Source organism: Cupressus sempervirens, chromosome 8 (assembly GCF_028749045.1).
Source record: "Cupressus sempervirens isolate cs-2001-9-10 chromosome 8, ASM2874904v1, whole genome shotgun sequence".
NCBI lineage: Eukaryota > Viridiplantae > Streptophyta > Pinopsida > Cupressales > Cupressaceae > Cupressus > Cupressus sempervirens.
Genome location: NC_143125.1, coordinates 255,958,713 through 255,978,526, shown reverse-complemented (window position 1 = coordinate 255,978,526; position 19,814 = coordinate 255,958,713).

Below are 19,814 nucleotides of genomic sequence, written 5' to 3'. Positions count from 1 at the left end.
GTAAAAATGAGCCATTTTTTGTGGGACATATCTTTTTATTCTACTATTGGATTGAGCTCATTTTTGGATATGTTCTTCCAAACTTAGTTATCTTCATCTTGATTGGAGCGATCAGAAAAAATAATCAATAAGTAAAAAGATATGAATTTCTGAATTCTTCTCTATATGACTGCTACAAAGTCAGAATTAATAAAATAAAATTTCCAGCCATTGTTCTTTCAATGCTCTATAATCCATGTCTTCAATCTGCAACAATGTTATCTTCGATGCTTACAATGTTAATTCTCTGCTAAAATTTGGGAGAAATTCTCTAGAATTCTTATAGCAAAAATCTGACTTTTGTCTTCTCCCTTTGGTGGAAAATTGAACTTTGACTGTGAAAGTCGCAGTGGAAAATGAATTTTCCATTTCCATGGAGTGGGCACAATTTTGATGTAGATTGATTCACAAATTATTTTTCTGGAGTAATCTTGATGCTAGACCCCATATACCCACATTTTAGATTGAGATTTTCCTTTTCTCTCCTCATATGGAAAATTGGACTTTGCCTACGAAAGTCGTAGTGAAAAATGAATTTTCCGCTATGCATTTTTCCTTTTGCTGGAAAATGAAATATTTGCTTATCCAATGGATAATCTAAAAATGACTATGAAAGTCATAGTGGAAAATGAGTTTTCCACTACACTTCATTTTTCCTTTGGTGGAAAATCCCAAGTTGACTTCTCCATTGTGGAAAATTAGAAAAGTGCTTCTCCATGTGAAAAATTAGAAAAGTGCTCCTCCATGTGGAAAATTAGAAAAGTGCTTCTCCATGTGGAAAATTAGAAAAGTGCTTCTCCATGGTGGAAAATTAGAAAAGTGCTACGAAAGTTGTAGTGGAAAATGAGTTTTCCACTACACTTCATTTTTCTTTTGGTGGAAAATCCCAAGTTGACTTCTCCATTGTGGAAAATTAGAAAAGTGCTTCTCCATGGTGTAAAAATGAACTTTGGCTTCTATTTGCTTCCACATTTGTATATTTGGACCTAGAAATAATCCAATCCTTCATAGAAACTTTGTTAAGCATACTGGGAACAATTTTTGGGAAATTCTTTATGGTAGGCAACTTTAAAAGTTTTTAAAAATGGTATACTAAAAGTGCACCTAAAGCTGGCTCTGAATGGGGATTATGTGCTACAAAGTGCATAAAGAATCCAGAATCTCTAGCAAAAGATAATTGCCTATCCATTGGGTTATAGAGTCTAAGCACAAAGAAGACCATCAAAGAATTTCTTTTCGGGAGGGCGGAGGGGAGTAAGGAAAAATCAAAAATGACAAAGTAGGAAACACTAAGCTATGCACACCAAAACCACGGAAACAAAAGCTTATTTACAAATACAGGTGAGGAGACCTCACCAAAAGAAGAGCAAGCAGGAAGAAACTCACACATGGCCATTAACCGGAAGGGAGAAGTATGAACCTTTTTGAAAAAGAAAATTCCACTCCAACAAGCTACAACAAAACCATTTCCTTTCCATGACTTCATCATTGTTGAAAGTGAATCCGAAAACATGCTGAAAATATGTGACCCAAAAATATTTTCCAAGTAACCATGCTTTCTCGTAAATTTCTGATTCTTCTTTATCCTTTTGAATGCAAGATATAGAATCATTCCCAATCTCAAACTGAAACTTAAACATCCCCATGAAAATAATATTATAATCTTTATTATCCAAGCACTTGAGACTACCATAATCAAAAGATTTTCTAGCATCCTTGGTGCTCTTAACATACAAATTTTTTTCTTCAGGGTGAGGATAAATCTTGACTAAGATAATTTTGTCACCCTTTTCTTTCATCAAATCTAAAAATATTTCATTTAAAACAAAGATATAGATTCGATCAATAAATAAAATCTTGATAGGAGCATTAGCAATAATTGGCAAAGAGAAGTATGAGCCTCTCCAGTAAAGTGGGTTATGTTTTGCAAGGCTAAACCAAAACCAAAACCTCTAGGAAAACTCTTCATGTCTGAATGTCACACTAATATAGTGTTGGAAACTAGTGAGCCAAAAACATTTACTAAAGAACTATGCTTCATCATAAACTTCATCATAAATCTCTGATTTTTCTGTTCCCTCCTGCACATCGTTGATCATACATTCTTCCACTACTCCTTGCTGAAGAGGAAAATAATCACAAACTTCTGAAAATAGGATTGTAACATATTCACTCTCACATTCTTCAACTTGATCATTTCTATTAGAAACTTTAGAAGATAAATTAGGTTTGACAAAATCAGAATTTTCAAGTAATTCTGGAAAAATTATTGCATCATGTTGACATTCACCATACTTACTTTCAAGGGAAAACTCAAAATCCAAACCAAAATTGAAAAAGTATGGATATTTACCACACATAGGATCATCCCAAACTGAATTAACTTCTTCATTTTTTGTAGCAATCAAATCTGAAAATTCTTTATCCAAATTTAAAACTTCAATACTTGAATCGGTTGTAGAAGAAGACTTACATTCAGTCGCCACCAAAGATTAATTAACTTCCATTTCATGACAAAGAAAAATATAATCTGGCTCTTCATCATCTTCATGATGCTACAACACATTGCAAGGTACTAAAGATCTTTGTACTAAATCTGTTCTTACACCCTTTTCTTCAAGTAAAATTTCAAACTTAATTTGATAATCATTGAAACATGATCCAGCCTTTCCGTCAATACATAGTTTGTTGGGAACATTTAACTTTTTACTTTCGTCAAAAGAAAATGATTCTAATATAGGATCATCATAAACTTGTGAAGATCGAAAATCATTTTTAATATCATCTTCTTCAAACTTAAAAGTTTCATATTCCGCTTGTGTACAAACCAAAGGATGATTTTCAAAAGAAACTTTATGTAAAAGATGATCATCATTTTCATCAAATCTGAAACTTGTAACCTCATGAAAAAAAGAAGCCATAGATAAATCCTCATTTTCTATTTCACTTACCATTTCTCAGCCGCTATCAAGAGTGTCTTTTCCCATTGGAATTTGTGCCTTTGGAAGCTGGGGTATCTCTTGCTCTCTAAGAACTGAACAATTAACTGACATTGGTTCTTGATTTACTAGTTTTTCTTTAGGCACATTTGCTGAAACATAACTCCCCTTTCTTTGGTCTTGGACATTAAAGTACTGTTGGTATACACACCTTAACAACATAGTGGATTGATGATCTTCGGAGAGACTTAATCTCTTCTTTTTAGCTTCAGCAATGCTTTGTTCAAATGCAGTCCAAAGAAATTGTAAATTGAAATCACTTTCAGCTTCTATCTCTTTGAATGTGGGTTTTCTTCTAGTTTTTTTTCTTGGCTGAACCTCTTGTTCACTCATGACCAAAAAATTATAGGAGATGTGATGGTGCAGAACTTCTGCAATCTCATCATTATCTACCTTCAATTCTTTTCTTAGCTACAACACCCTTTCTCTACAATGCTGCAATAACTTTGATTTTATTTCCATCTCCTTTAATTTGTGATACCTGGCACAAAAACTTTTCCATAAAAGGACTAGTGCATGATCTTCTTCAATGCTCAAATTCATTTTTCTTCCATGGGTAATGCTTTCTCTAAAAGCATCAAAAAGATCGTGCAAGACTGGATCTTGAGTTTGGTGAAGTTCAATCAAAGAAGGATCTAGCCTTCTTCCTTTCACAAATTTAATGGGCATGGTCTTTTAATAATAGATTCACCAATCTCAAGTAGAGATAATAATATAAATTGAGGAAGTAAAACTTCAGCACTAATCTTCTTTTCCACTTCCCCAATAGAGTCACCAAAAATTTGTTGGTAAACAGATTGTTCTTTCCAATGTAACTCTTATATGCCCGAACCCGTGAGAAACAATTTGATACCAACAGTTGGATAATCTATAATGAGATTGATAGATTTCCTCTAAATTGAAAGGTACAACTCCCTTATCAATGATATTCAATGAATTTGTTTGTTCCTAAACTAATTGGGTACGTTCTTAACCCAAGAACAGAAGAGGAAAACCAAGCTATTATTAGACAGAACTAACTCAAGCAGATTTTAACTCCTAAATCTAGCCAATGCCAAGAATCCACAACTCCTATGACTTCTTGATATTGGTAATGCAATATGGATGAAAATTATGTGAATGCAATGAAGAAATGAAGATTTAATATTCAGATTTATGCAATAGGAATACATGCAAATACTTTGATCTACAACACATTCATTATTTGACACAAGATGCAAGATAATGTCCAAAACTGAACAGAACAATGCTTTGATTGAATATATTCAGAAAATAATACCCAAATTCTCAGATTTGAAGAAAAACTCTTCTTTGTTTTGAACACAACAAATACAATGCTTTGATTTTTATTTGCCTGCAACTCTAGCCAAATCTATTAAAGAAATCAATGCATGAAATGAAATGCATAAAATAAACTACTATCTTCCCTCTACTCTAGCAATACCTACTCTTGCAGAAAAGAGGCCCCTCTTAATGGAAAAGGTTTTACAATAAATACATTCTCCAGCAACCGTTTGGTTTCTTCCAGTGACTTTTCAGTTCTGTAACTGATCTTGTCTCTTCGACTTCTCATATTTTTCCTTTTGAAAACTGATATGCTTATTAAATTTTAAAGTTAATAATGATAGATATTAACATATTTAAATTATATGTTAACAATTGACATTTAAATATGTTAAATCAATACCAAAATCTTTCCTTCATTGAGTGGAAAGCAAAATAAATAGTTCTGCCAGGTAAAAATGAGCCATTTTTTGTGGGGCATATCTTTTTATTCCACTGTTGGATTGAGCTCATTTTTGGATATGTTCTTCCAAACTTAGTTATCTTCATCTTGATTGGAGCGATCAGAAAAATAATCGATGAGTAAAAAGATATGAATTTCTGAATTCTACTCTATATGACTGCTACAAAATCAGAATTAATAAAATAAAATTTCCAACCATTGTTCTTTCAATGCTCTATAATCCATGTCTTCAATCTGCAACAATGTTATCTTCGATGCTTACAATGTTAATTCTTTGCTAAAATTTGGGAAAAATTCTCTGGAATTCTTATAGCGGAAATCTGACTTTTGTCTTATCTCTTTGGTGGAAAATTAAACTTTGACTGTGAAAGTCGCAGTGGAAAATGAATTTTCCATTTCCATGTAGTGGGCACAATTTTGATGTAGATTGATTCACAAATTATTTTTCTGGAGTAATATTGATGCTAGACCCCATATACCTTCATTTTGGATTGAGATTTTCCTTTTCTCTCCTCATATGGAAAATTGGACTTTGCTTGCGAAAGTCGTAGTGAAAAATGAATTTTCCGCTATGCATTTTTCCTTTTGCTGCAAAATGAAATATTTGCTTCTCCAATGAAAAATCTAAAAATGACTATTAAAGTCGTAGTGGAAAATGATTTTTCCACTACACTTCATTTTTCCTTTGGTGGAAAATCCCAAGTTGACTTCTCCATTGTGGAAAATTAGAAAAGTGCTTCTCCATGTTGAAAATTAGAAAAGTGCTTCTCCATGTGGAAAATTAGAAAAGTGTTTCTCCATGTGGAAAATTAGAAAAGTGCTTCTCCATGGTGGAAAATTAGAAAAGTGCTACGAATGTCGTAGTGGAAAATGAGTTTTCCACTACACTTCATTTTCCCTTTGGTGGAAAATCCCAAGTTGACTTCTCCATTGTGGAAAATTAGAAAAGTGCTTCTCCATGGTGGAAAAATGAACTTTGGCTTCTATTTGCTTCCACATTTGTATATTTGGACCTAGAAATAATTCAATCCCTCATAGAAACTTTGTGAAGCATACTGGGAACAATTTTTGGGAAATTCTTTATGGTAGGCAACTTTAAAAGTTTTTAAAAATGGCGTATTGAAAGTGCACCTACAGCTATGTACCTCTCCAATCCAAAACATTCCTTCATGAATGCAACTAAGACTAATTCTACTCCATTCGTAGTTGTCAAAGTCCATAAAGAACATATGATTCACAATATTTAGTTCTTTTAAGTTCGTGAACTCTTGTTTCATGACAAATCACACTAGTATACTAGGTCAAGGTCCTTATGTATATCATTGTCTCCAATGCTCTCAAATTTACATTGGATATATGACATGACATCCTCTACATGAAGAACATTTTTTGGAACTTTCAAAGATACTCCTAAGGGATCATCTACTTGGGAAATGAATAGATGTCTTTTGAATACATATCTAGGCCTTTCACTAACATCATTATCTCTTGCATTTATCATTTTAACTAATTTAATTCCTTCATAAATTCTAAAAAATACCTAAATTTTGTAAAACTAAGGTACTTTCAACTTTGTAATCTTAATGCTTCAAATTTTCCTTCAATTAACTATTAAATTTCTTACAAATGATCCTTAACTCTTCACTAAATTGAGTGATACTCAAAATCCTATTTGCATCAATTAAATCTTTCAAATTGAACTTCAGATTAATTGAGCATGTACCAAAATTTATGAAAATGATACTCGGTTAACTAGTAAACTTGTTTGACTTATTTCTCCTTTATTTGATCATCAACTTTTTCTCTTAACCAAAGCTTCCTCTAGGTAGTTACTACCTCTTCTTAACTTCCCATCTCTCAACATGATGTCTAACTTCTATTCCATCTTTCTAATGATCTATTTTGATAAACGATTCTTAATAAGTTGAATTACATACTATGGTTGATTCCATTCTTTCTTCGGGTGCATCAAAGAACTCTTCTTCTAGGACTATATGTGGACTTTCTAGATCATTTTCTTTCACAAATACTTCTTTGAATTCATCAACATGCTCTTTAAGTGCTTCCTTCTAATTATTATTGCTGCCATTTTCGTTTCTTTTGTCATTTATTTTATTGTTTCTTTTTAAATTAGGATTCATGTTAAAATCCCTTCTACCCATTCTAAAAAATATTGTTGTGTGTCCAATCTTATTGCATAACTGACATATAGATGCATTCATTCTTTGATTGGTTACATTTTGATTATTGAATGCTCTGCAATTCCTTGCAATGTGTCTAAGATTATTACATTTGTAACATAAAATTTGTTTTCTTTCTCCAGTAGGTCTTTCTCCATGATTGGATCTTCTTTGTGATCTCCTTATTTCATTACCTATAGGGTTAGTATTTCTAAACATTCTACTATTTTTATTATTACAATCAAACATGGTTTCTTGCAATCTACTACTTTATGTCAAAAACCATGAAAATTATAACAATAGAAATTAGTAATAGATTTAAAATACTTACATGTGTTGTCTCTCTTCATATGACCAACTTCATTGCATATAAAACATATAAATATAAATTCATGTCTAGCCTCCTTAGAAGATTCAACTTGCTCTACTTTCTTAGATTCATCATGTTTCTTAGATAGATCAACTTTCTCATCTTCTTTAGATACTTTTATAAATATGTTTGATTCAATCTTACTCTGATCAATTTCTTTAGGCTTACGGTTTTAAATAGTTGGAACTAGTTCCTTTCTAACTTTAGTTTTCTTGGCTGATTTCTTTCCAATAAGATATCTAAGACCTGTCTTATCATAAGGAGATCTCTAAAAAAATAGTTCATCAATTATCTCACTACTAGAATAAATCTTCTATAATAGTTTTTTAGCTTGTGTTAATTCTCCTTTCATATTGGTATTGTAATTTTCTAATTTTGCATCTTCTATTCTTATAAAATCTAATTTAGATGTTACTTGAGATAGATGGGATCTTATATCTTCATTCTAAGATTTTAGATCTAGTTAAATCTTACTGTCATTCTTCTTAAGGCTCAACTGAAGTTCAACAATTATCAAATCATGTTCCAAGATCTCATTTTATTTCTTTAGGGTTACTACTTCATCACTATCATTAGTATCCTCCTTTGATTCTTTTCTAGATTTTAGGTAATCAATCTTATCTTTTAGTTTACCAATGTAATTTTTTGCATCTTTATACCTATCTTTTAGGTTGTCTCTTTCCTTTGAAAGAAGATTAATTATCTCTAGGGCTTCTTCAAGATTTCTCTTTAACTGCTCCATATCCATTTGGATCTTATTCAAGTTGTTAAGCCTCTTTTGAGTAACCAAGCTTTGATACCAACTGTTAGAAATTAATAATACTAAGAGGGGGTGGGTGGTGAATTAGTATTCTACATACTTTTGCCCACAATTGGATATTATTAATTACTTTACAATATGCATATGATTTAGTAAATCAATGATTCTAAATAGTAAATAAAACCATACACAAAGAGAACTCATAACACCATTATTTGTTAACTAGGGAAACCTTGGCCAAGGGAAAACCTTGTTGGGGATGACACCCATAGAATGATTCACTAAACAAATTAAAAGAATCATATTAAGGATATTGATCCTATTAGGAGTCTATGAATTACATATAGTTTCTTGGTCCTTGTTAGAGGACTAGGCCATGTTAAGAGTCTCAACCCTATTAGGAGTTGGTAATAAAATTACAATTGTATGCACGATGACACCACTACCCTAACATGCAATTATACACTATAGTGCCTTTCATACAAAGGTGATAGATAGAAAAAATTTCTATGGATGACTACCTTACTTCACATAGCTTGATCTGATATTAGAATTTACATCCCAAATCTCTCATAGAAGTTGACATATCATATACATAGTTCTTATATACATCATATACTTTGCATTTTCAGATTTATCATATATCGCACACCACAATACTTTGCATAAAGTAACTCTTTACTTATACCATTTCATTTCACAAAACTATTATGTAGTTAGGTTGATGCAAACGAATGTTACATTGAATTAGGGTAAACATCTAGGATGTCATCCCTACAAACATAAGTAATTTTTTCATGACCAATATAATTCCTTTACACTTTGTACATTGATTCCTATTGTACTCTATTCTATTATGCACACTATCTTTACTAGTATTTAGCCAGTAACTTTGTATGTACTATTTGTACTAACTTGAGAACTTAGGTACTTCATCATGACACTCAGATATACCTTCCCTTAACTTTGCAGTGGCCAAATATCTTTATATTCTTCAGTGTACAAAAACAATTCATGTGTTGTTAGTGAAATTGTCTAACACTTAGACAATTTACTATCTCTAACTGTAGAATCTTCAATAGTATACTTTGTCATTCCATCCTAAAATATATGTTTCCATAAATGAAAACTTTAACTCATCTTACCCAACCATATTTCCAACACAAACATGTACTATCCTTCAACTAACTTCTTGTTATGGCTCAAACACTTTGATCTCCAATAATTAATTTAGGTAAATGATTTCTTTTGTCATAGCATAGGTGTTTTTATCTAATTTCTAACATTATCTTCACTTGGTTATGGCTCAACATTTTTCTTTGGTTTTTTTTTTTTTTTTTTTGTGGCTTGGGTAATGGAGGTTGATGCTTGATATCTCTCTGATGTTGGTTCATTATTATACCAAAAGCATCTTCATATACACAGACACCACATTTATAATCATCAAGTTTATTTTTACTTTCCTCATTATTCTTCTCTATAAATTCATCAATTCTTACATTTGCATTTACAATAATTTTCTTAGTAGCCTTGATCAAATATTTATAGACATTTTTCTTAGAATAATAACCAAATAAAATACCTTCATCTCATTTAGAAAAAAATTTCCCATTCCTTGCATCTTTATGAACACAACATCTACTTTTCAATATCTTGAAATAACTCAAATTAGGTGTATTACCATATAAGAGTTCATAAGATGTCATGTTTGTGCCTTTCTTCAATGTTTTAGGATCAACCTTAGACAGAAATAATAGTTACATGCAAATATAACCAATATCAAAAAATAATAGATCACAAATAAGAGAACACAAGACACCAAGATTTAACATGGTTCACCCAATCCCTAGGCTACGTCCACCAACAAGAAGTCCAATATTATTATTATCTAGTGATTACAACTTGATTATAATGTATAATCCTTTATAGCTCAATATCGCCGCAAGAACCAATTGTCACATCACATATTGTGAAAATCCCTAACCCTAAGCCATTTTTAGACAACTTTTTGCCACTTACAAAATTATGGCTACAATAATAGGAAAAATAGTAGCCGACACCTTTTACAATATAAGAGCATTTTCAGCTTCAGGGGTATTGCCCTCAAAAACCCTTGTGGGGGTGTATCCTCTTGACCCCACCCTGTACTATGATAGGGAGTGCACCTAGGACATTGCCTATTGACCCTGTCTTGGGGGTGCTGCACCAAAACCCCCATAGAAATAATATGGGGAGAAAACCACAATAAATAAACATTTGAGTCTGATTAGGATCTACATCACAATAATCTCCTACTTGGAGAATGATAAGACTCTACAAAAATAACCTCCCACTTGGATCAGAGACTGATCATAACACTGCTAAACATGTAGCTCCCACTGGAATATAGAAAACCACCTTGGACTCTATTGTTCTTTTATTCTATTTAGTGGAGAAGATCAATCGAAGTTGAAGAGGAATTTAGCTTCTCCCTTGTCACTACCTTTGTAAACATATCCACTAGATTGTCATCTATATGTATCTTGTCCATCATCCAAAATTAACCGAATGAAATGGTACTACAATTGAATGTGTTTTGTCTTTAAATGCAAAGCTTAATTCTTTGCAAGATGAATGACACTCTGACTATTTGTAAACAAATAATTATCCTTCTAAGGGTGTCCCAATTCTTCCAAGAAGAACTAAAGCCATATCATCTCCTTCTCTACCTTTGTAGTAGCAACATACTTTACCTTGGTAGTGGATAAAGCATTAACTTTCTATAACCTAGAAGACCAGCTCACAATTGCCCCACCAATAGTAAATACATAACCTATAGTACTCTGCCTGGTATCAATTTACCCTGCCAAATTTAAACCAACATAGCCCTATCAATCAATAGTAGATCCCCAAAGTGTCAATAGTTACTAGATGTTCCTCTTAGATATCCGAGAATCCATTTTACTACATTCCAATGCTCAATTCCTAGATGAATCATATACCTACTAAAAGCTCCCACTACATGTCCAATATCTAGCTTAGCATATACCATAGCATACATCAAGCTTCCTATAGCTGAAGCATAAGGTACCTTAGACATCTTATTCTCCTCTTCTTGTATCTTGGGACACATCTCCTTAGTCAACTTCAAATAACCAGGTAAAGGTGTGCTAATAGCTTTAGTATTCTCGATAGAGAAATGTTGCAACACCTTCTCAATATAATCAGCTTGAGATAATGTAAATTTCTTGTTCTTCCTATCTCTGTGAATCTTCATACCAAGGATTTGTTTGTCTACCCCCAAATCCTTCATAGAAAATTCATCTACTAACTAGTCTTTAAGCCCCTCAAAGTGATCCATGTTAGACCTAGCTACAAGCATATCATCAACATATAGACATAAAATAATGTAGCTATCATCATCTAACCTCTTATAATAAACATAATGATTTGAACAACACCTACTATATCCATTCTCATGCATAAACCTACCAAATTTTAGAAACCATTGTTGAGGTGCTTACTTGAAGCCATATAACCTTTTCTTCAATCTACACACTAAGTTCTCCTTATGTTTGACCTCAAATCCCTGTGGCTATGCCATATATATCTCTTCATCCAAATTAACATGAAGAAAGGTTGTTTTAACATTAAGTTATTCCAAATGAAAATCTTTAGTAGCCACAATACTTAAAATAGTGCAAAAAGAAGTGATTTTAACAATAGGAGAAAATATCTGATCAAAATCAATGCCCTTTTCTTGTGAAAATCCTTTTACAACTAACATGGCTTTAAATATTTTCTTGCCTCCATCCTCTTCTTTTAACCTATAAACCCACTTATTCTGTAAAGCTCTTTTACCTAAAGAAAACTTGCATAAATCCCATGTCTTATTTTTCAGCAAAGAGTCCATTTCTTCTTAGGTGAAAGTATGGATCTGTGTCACCTTTGGGACTAACTTTGATGTTTTGGCTTGACTCAATCAAAAAAAATGAGATCTGGACGGACTGAATCTGGCTAGAAACATGTGGCACTGACTATGCACCAAGTGGCATGTACAACTCATCAGGGATCTAGCTAGAAAGAATCTTGCCAGACCACTTTTGGCTAAAATAGGTCCAACTAAAAATGTGTAAAGTATATAACTCACATAAAGACAAATCCATGTGTCATTTTCATCAATTGAACTTGCGAGAACTGTAGAGTAGGAAGAGCTACATGAGATATTCAGTCAGATTGTGCATGTTAGCAATTCCCCATCATTTTTTAATATGTTTTATTTTTTTTAATGTTTTCTTAGGTAGGAATATGGGTTTTAATGTGCATAATATGTTAAATGTGCTTTGTTTTATGTTTTCTTGGGTAGAAATATAGTTTTTAATGTGTATTTTTAATGAAGATTGTTTTAAAGAATTAAATTTTTTTTTTTATTATATGTTTATATTTTTAAGTATTCTAATATTAGATGATGTTTAGAAAATGTATTGAAATTTAATGAAACTTAGAAATTATTAGAGAAATTGTAAAATATTATTTTTAGAAAATAGTAGAAAATTATATAGAAAATTTAGATTCAATTAGTTTATAACAGTTAGAAAAATTTAAAACTTTAGAAAATATTAGAACTTTTTGAAAATATAAGAAAATTTAGAAAATATGACAACAATTAGAAAGCTTTGAAACTTTAGAAAATAATAGAAAAAAATTATTAAATATATAGAAAATTAGTTGGATGTAAACTAGAGAATATATATATTTTTATTTTGTTTTCTTTAAAATAGTTAGAAATTGTTATAAAGGTGAAGATTTAGAAACAACTATAAACTGGTAACTAAAACCATCATATTGAACTAAATCAAACTTTACCTCTTACTGTAAACACAAATAAATTCTAGTTGAAACCTTAACACTGCACCTTAAGTAGGAGCAAAACTTAACATTAAATATAATTAAATCACAACATGAAACCTAATCAAATTCAAATTAAAAATCTCACATTGAATCAGATTAGACTATAACTCCTATATTGAGCTTTAAATCCAAATATGTTGACCTAAACTACTCTCCAAACCCTAAACCACTCTCTAACCATATAATGAAAACCTCTCCCTCTCTAAACTGCTCTCCAAACCCTAAACCACTCACTAACTCCTAAACCCCATCTTTGTAAACCCTAACTTCATATCTCACTCTCTCACAACCTCATCTCTCCTAGCCCTAACCCATAATCCCTAACATAACTTCATCTTTCCACTCTATCTCCCTCTAACTCCTAAACCATATTGCTCTAAACCCTAAACCACTCTCTAAACCCTAAACAACTCACTAACTCCTAATCTCCATCTTTGTAAACCCTAACTTCATATCTCACTCTCTCATAACCTCATCTCTCTCAACCCTAACCCATAATCCCTAACATAACTCACCTCTCCCCTCTATCTCTCTCCAATTCCTAAAACCCATCACTCTAAATCCTAAACAACTCTGTAAACTCTAAACCACTCACTAACTCCTAAACCCAATCTTTGTAAACCCTAACTTCATATATCACTCTCTCACTCTCTCATAACCTCATCTATCCCAACCCTAACCCATAATCACTAACATAACTTCATCTCTCCCCTCTATATCTCTCCAACTCTTAAAACCCATCGCTCTAAACCGTAAACTGCTCTCTCAACCCTAAAACACTCACTAACTCCTAAACCTCATATTTGTTAACCCTAACTTCATATCTCACTCTCTCACTCTCTCATAACCTCATCTCTCCAAAACCTAACCCATAATCCCTAACATAACTTCATCTCTCCCCTCTATCTTCCTAACTCATAAACCCCATCACTCTAAACCATAAGCCACTCTCTAAACCCTAAACCATTCACTAACTCCTAAACCCCATCTTTGTAAACCCTAACTTCATATCTCACTCTCTCACTCTCTCATAACCTCATCTCTCCAAACCCTAACCCATAGTCCCTAACATAACTTCATCTCTCCCCTCTATCTCTCTCTAACTCCTAAACCCCATTGCTCTAAACCCTTAACCACTTTCTAAACCCTAAAACTCTCACTAACTCCTAAACACCATCTTTGTAAACCCTAAATTCATATCTCACTCTCTCTTTTTCTCATAACCTCATCTCTCCTAATGCTAACCCATAATCTCTAACATAACTTCATCTCTCCCCTCTACATCTCTGTAACTCCTAAACCCCATTGCTTTAAACCCTAAACCACTCACTAACTCCTAAACCCCATCTTTTTAAACCCTAACCTCATAACTCACTCTCTCATAACCTCATCTCTCCCAACCCTAACCCACAATCCCTAACATAACTTCATCTCTCCAATCTATCTCTCTAACTCCTAAACCCTATTGCTCTAAACCATAAACCAATCTCTAAACCCTAATCCACTCACTAACTCCTAAACCCCATATTTGTAAACCCTAACTTCATAATTCACTCTCACATAACCTCATCTCTCCCAACCCTAGCCCATAATCCCTAACATAGCTTCATCTCTCCCCTCTATCTCTCTCTAACTCCTACACCCCAATGCTCTAAATCCTAAAAACTCACTAACTCCTAAACCCCATCTTTGTAAACCATAAATTCATATCTCACTCTCTCACTCTCTCATAATCTCATCTCTCCCAAACCTACCCAATAATACCTAACATAACTTCATGTCTCCCATCGATCTCTCTCTAACTCCTAAACCCCATCACTCTAAACCCTAAACTACTCTCTAAACTATAAACCACATCTTTATATACCCTAAATTCATATCTCACTCTGTCACTCTGGCATAACCTCATCTCTCCCAACACTAACCCATAATCCCTAGCATAACTTCATCTCTCCCCTCCATCTCTCTCTAACTCCTAAACCTCATCGCTCTAAACCCTAAACTTATCTATAAACCCTAAACCACTCACTAACTCCTCAACTCCATCATTGTGAACCCTAAACTCATATATCACTCACTCACTCTCTCATAACCTCATCTATCCCAACCCTAACCCAAAATCCCTAGCATAACTTCATCTCTCCCTTTTATCTCTCTCTAGCTCCTAAAACCTATCGCTCTAAACCCTAAAATGCTCTCTAAACCCTAAACAACTCACTAACTCCTAAACCCCAAATTTTTAAATCCTAACTTAATATCTCACTCTCTCACTCTCTCATAAGCTCATCTTTCCCAACCCTAACCCATAATCCCTAACATAACTTCATCTCTCCCCTCTATCTCTCTCTAACTCCTAAAACCCATCGATCTAAATCCTAAACCACTCTCTAAACCCTAAACCACTAACTAAATCCTAAACCAAATATTTTTAAACCCTAACTTCACATCTCATTCTCTCACTCTCTCAAACCTAACCCATAATCCCTAACATAACTTCATCTCTCCCCTCTATCTCTCTCTAAGTCCTAAACCCCATCGCTCTAAACCCTAAACCACTCACTAACTCCTAAACCCCATCTTTGTAAACCATAACTTCATATATCACTCACTCACTCTCTCATAACCTCATCTCTGCTAACCCTAACCCATAATCCATAACATAACTTTATCTCTCCCCTCTATCTCTCTCTAACTTCTAAACCCCATTGCTTTAAACCCTAAAATGCTCTCTAAACCCTAAACCACTCACTAACTCCTAAACCCCATCTTTTTAAACCCTAATTTCATATCTCACTCTCTCACTCTCTCATAGCCTCATCTCTCCCAATCATAACCCATAATCCCTAACATAACTTCATCTCTCCCCTCTATCTCTCTCTCTAACTCATAAACCCATAACTCTAAACCCTAAACTTCTCTCTAAACCTAAACCACTCACTAACCCCTAAACTCCATCTTTGTAAACCCTAACTTCATATCTCACTCTCTCACTCTCTCATAACCTCATCTCTCCCAACCCTAACCCATAATCCCTAAGATAACTTCATATGTCCCCTCTCTCTCTCTAACTCCTAAACCCAATTGGTCTAAAACCTTAACTGCTCTCTAAACTCTAAACTAGTCACTAACTCCTAAACCCCATCTTTTTAAACACTAACTTCATTTCTCACTAACTACTAAAAAAAATTAATGTAGTTAACATTTCTTTATATGTTGTATAGTAGGTTTGTTTAAAAAGATTCATTTACTGTGTTTTGATTCAATCAGTCTATCTAATAATCTATGTATATATGTACATGTATGCATGTATAGATCTCTTTTATCATCTATCTAGTTTTGTTTATTTATATCTTTCATCATTATGGCATCAGGGGGTACTAATTCAATATAGGCCTTTGTACATGGTCATCCTCATAGCGGTTTATCCCATAGATCAATTACTAGTATCCAAGATAGGGAGATATTATTCAATGATACTATTTAGCACTTACAGAGTGCACTTGATACAATTGATCAAATTCTATAGGCTTCACCTACCCTAAAACATAGGGATAATGTGATTGCAATTAGAGATGAGCTTATTAGCATGATGGGCACTATCGAGGGTTTTAACCCTTATGATACTATTAGTTTGGACACTTTTTATAATGCTCTCTCTCATTCTGTTGGTGGTGGCTTACAATGGAGGGAGATAGATGAGATGGTCTTAGTGGAGAAAGTCAAGAACATGTTCCCACATTATTGACCTTTGAAAAAGGTTAGAGGGTACCATGCTACGAGGTGTACTGATCCATTGGTGGCACCTTTTATGTATCCTCATTGGTTGGCCACACATCACATGTGGCCCCAAAAGGATGAGTTTCCTTTATAATTCTGCGAATAATTGTTTATAGAATTTCATCTTCATTGAGAGGTTAATTTTACTGATATCCCTAGGCATTATGGGTAGGGTAAGGGTAGGTTCTTTGATAAATTCAGACACCCAGATGCTCCTATGCCCATTAATAAATGGGCATTGATTGGTCCAATCCTTTTGGTGATGCCAAAATGTTTGAAGTTATCTATAGCTAGAGATAGAGTGGCATATGATAAATGTAGAGATGTGTAGGAGAGTATTGCCACTATTTCTACCCAAGTGCATGAGATGTCTTCTGGCCAAGTGCATAGATACATGACATGGTCATGATCTACTGCTATAGGTGGTCACACTGCTACATCATCTTTAGGTGATGATATGTATCATGAGGTTGACATCCTATCTCTAGTAGATGTCTCCATGGAGTCTTCAGTGGACCTCTTGAGGGCTATGGGTACATGTTTGTCCAATGATCTTCTTTTATCCTATCAAGCTATATAGTTGTTGACTAGACAACCACTTAGTGTGGTGCCATCATATGTGGCTGGTGTCATCAGAGGTATGTCAGAGCTACAGGGTGGTTAGGGGTAGGAGGACATATATGGTGCAGCTACTGCTCCACCATGTTAATGCATTTATTTATTGGTTGTAGTCTAGGTGTTGTTGACAACATAGGAGTTTTTTCCTATCTAAGTCATACTTATATCCTCACCTTGATCGAGGATATTCCACCTTTTGTGGATGTATGCTTAGTTGTCATACTTATCTCATAGTGCTTTTTAGCTCATTTTGGAAGCCTCCTTGATGCAATTATATTTAGGCTCTCTCATTGTATTTCATAACTCATTTTCAAGGAATATTGTATAGCAATACATTTTTCTTTGTTTGCAATATCTTCTCTCTCAATCCATTTATTTTTTCCAAGCTCCACCTCTTCCTTCTTTGGCTTCCCTTCAACAGGTTATTTGCATACAGGTGATCTTGGCAAGATGTGAATTTGGCTTTCATCAACTTCTACATGGTATCAAAGCCTCCTTGTTGCTTCTTGGCTGAAAGACTTTTGAAGCTACAATTTAGAGACACAAACCCTAGTTTATTTGTGGTTTTTTTTCAATCCAAGGGAAGAGCATTTTTTAGAGCACTTTGTGCCTAAATGGACACTACCATTGAGTTTAGAAGGCCCATCATAGTTAGAATCCATATAAAATTTTCTAATTTTGGAGAAAGTCACTCTGGGAGGCAAATTTTTTTTAGTATGGGAGTCGTACGAACCTCTACGGATGATTTCATACCAAAATTTTTAAAGAATTACAATTTTGGCACCATCACCTAGTGGCCAATAGAGCTCAGCCACTACACCACATGCTTGTTGCCAACATGTAGCCTAGGAGCTACCGTAGCCAGCTACACCACCACAAAACCACTACTACAACATCAGATCCTGGCTATCATCGGTGGGCCTCCAACCTGCCACCTCCGCTAGGTTTTTTCACTAGTGTGCCACTATATTCTACCACTCAGCTAGGTTTCACTACCTTTATGTCGCTCTACTATAGACCACCAGTTCCTACCACATTTGCAGTCATTTTTGCACACTTGGCACATTTTTAGGGTGCCACATGGCACGGGTGCCATGTGGGCACTTGTCACATGGCCCCTACCATATCACCCAAATATGTCAGCAACTACAATGTGGCATACCATGTGGCCTCTTTTTTTTTCCTAAGATGGCCCCATGGCTGTCAATGTTAATGTAGTGACTTGTTGATGTTAGCATTACATCATCACACTTGCAGGCTCTCTAGTGTCCTTTTTGACCTACTTGCAATTTTTTGGCCATAACTTGAGCATACAAATGTATTCTTCTGATCTGAAAGAAGCACCAAAAACCTAGTTTCAAGATGAAAACATTGGTATAGGTATTTTTAGGTTGTGATGTAGTTTTTTGGCTCATTTTTGTAGTCAAATTTTGAAGTTCTATTTTTCACTCTAGTAAGCATATCTTTTGTATCCCCTCTTTTTTTTTTTGAAAATGTTATATTTTTGGAAAGCTAGTTCTGTCTACCTTTTAGAAATGTTGTCATTTCCTTTAGATTCTACCCCATGGTCTTTCTATCATGTTTTTGGCATTTTTTCTCTAGGGTGGATATCTTGGGTGTTCTAAGTCTAAGGATCATTTTCATGGCATGCGATCTTTTATTTTGGGCTGTACTAACTTTTGCATTAGCTTTTTTCTCTTTCTAATCATTGTTGATATCATTTGTAAGCATCTTTATGCAAACACACTGAGATAAAGTACCACTCTTGCATTTTAGGTTCATGAAGATTGTTTTGAGATAGGTATACTTGCACTATTTTATAAAGCACCATAGGGGGAATAGTTATTGCCACTTTTGTGCCCTCTTCTTTTGTCAAGTGAGTGTCCCTTCCATGACATTATTCCCATGCAGAGTTAGTGACCATGCCTTTATTGGTGTTTATACTTCTTCCACTCTCTCATTGTTCTTGTTCCTTTTGTAGAGGATTTTGGGCCACTTTCTTAGTTCCTTGTCACCTTACCCTGTCTGCATTAAGGGGGGGTTATTTTGTTTTTCTAATGCTTCCTTGGTTCAATGATTTGACAGTGTGAGCTATGTATTCAGTATTTGGTCCTATATACTAGGCAATTGTAGAGGCTGGCTACCTTTGCATTTTAGTCAGATGGATCATCTACCATATAGACACGATCGATTCGTGCCTTCTATTTTCTATGGAGGTTCTTCAAATTAGTAGTTATTTTTTATAGAGTTTGTGGCTTCTTCTTTCTTTAGTGATTTTCTTCATGATCACTCTTTGTTCCTATTTTTTGGGACATTCATCTAGTTGGAGGCTTCTTCAATCCTTCACTAGGTTTTCTTACCTCTTTTTTGGGGGAGTTTTTTCCCATGAGGTTTTCTCTCTTTCCTCATTTTTATAGGTTGCATTTTTTTGCAT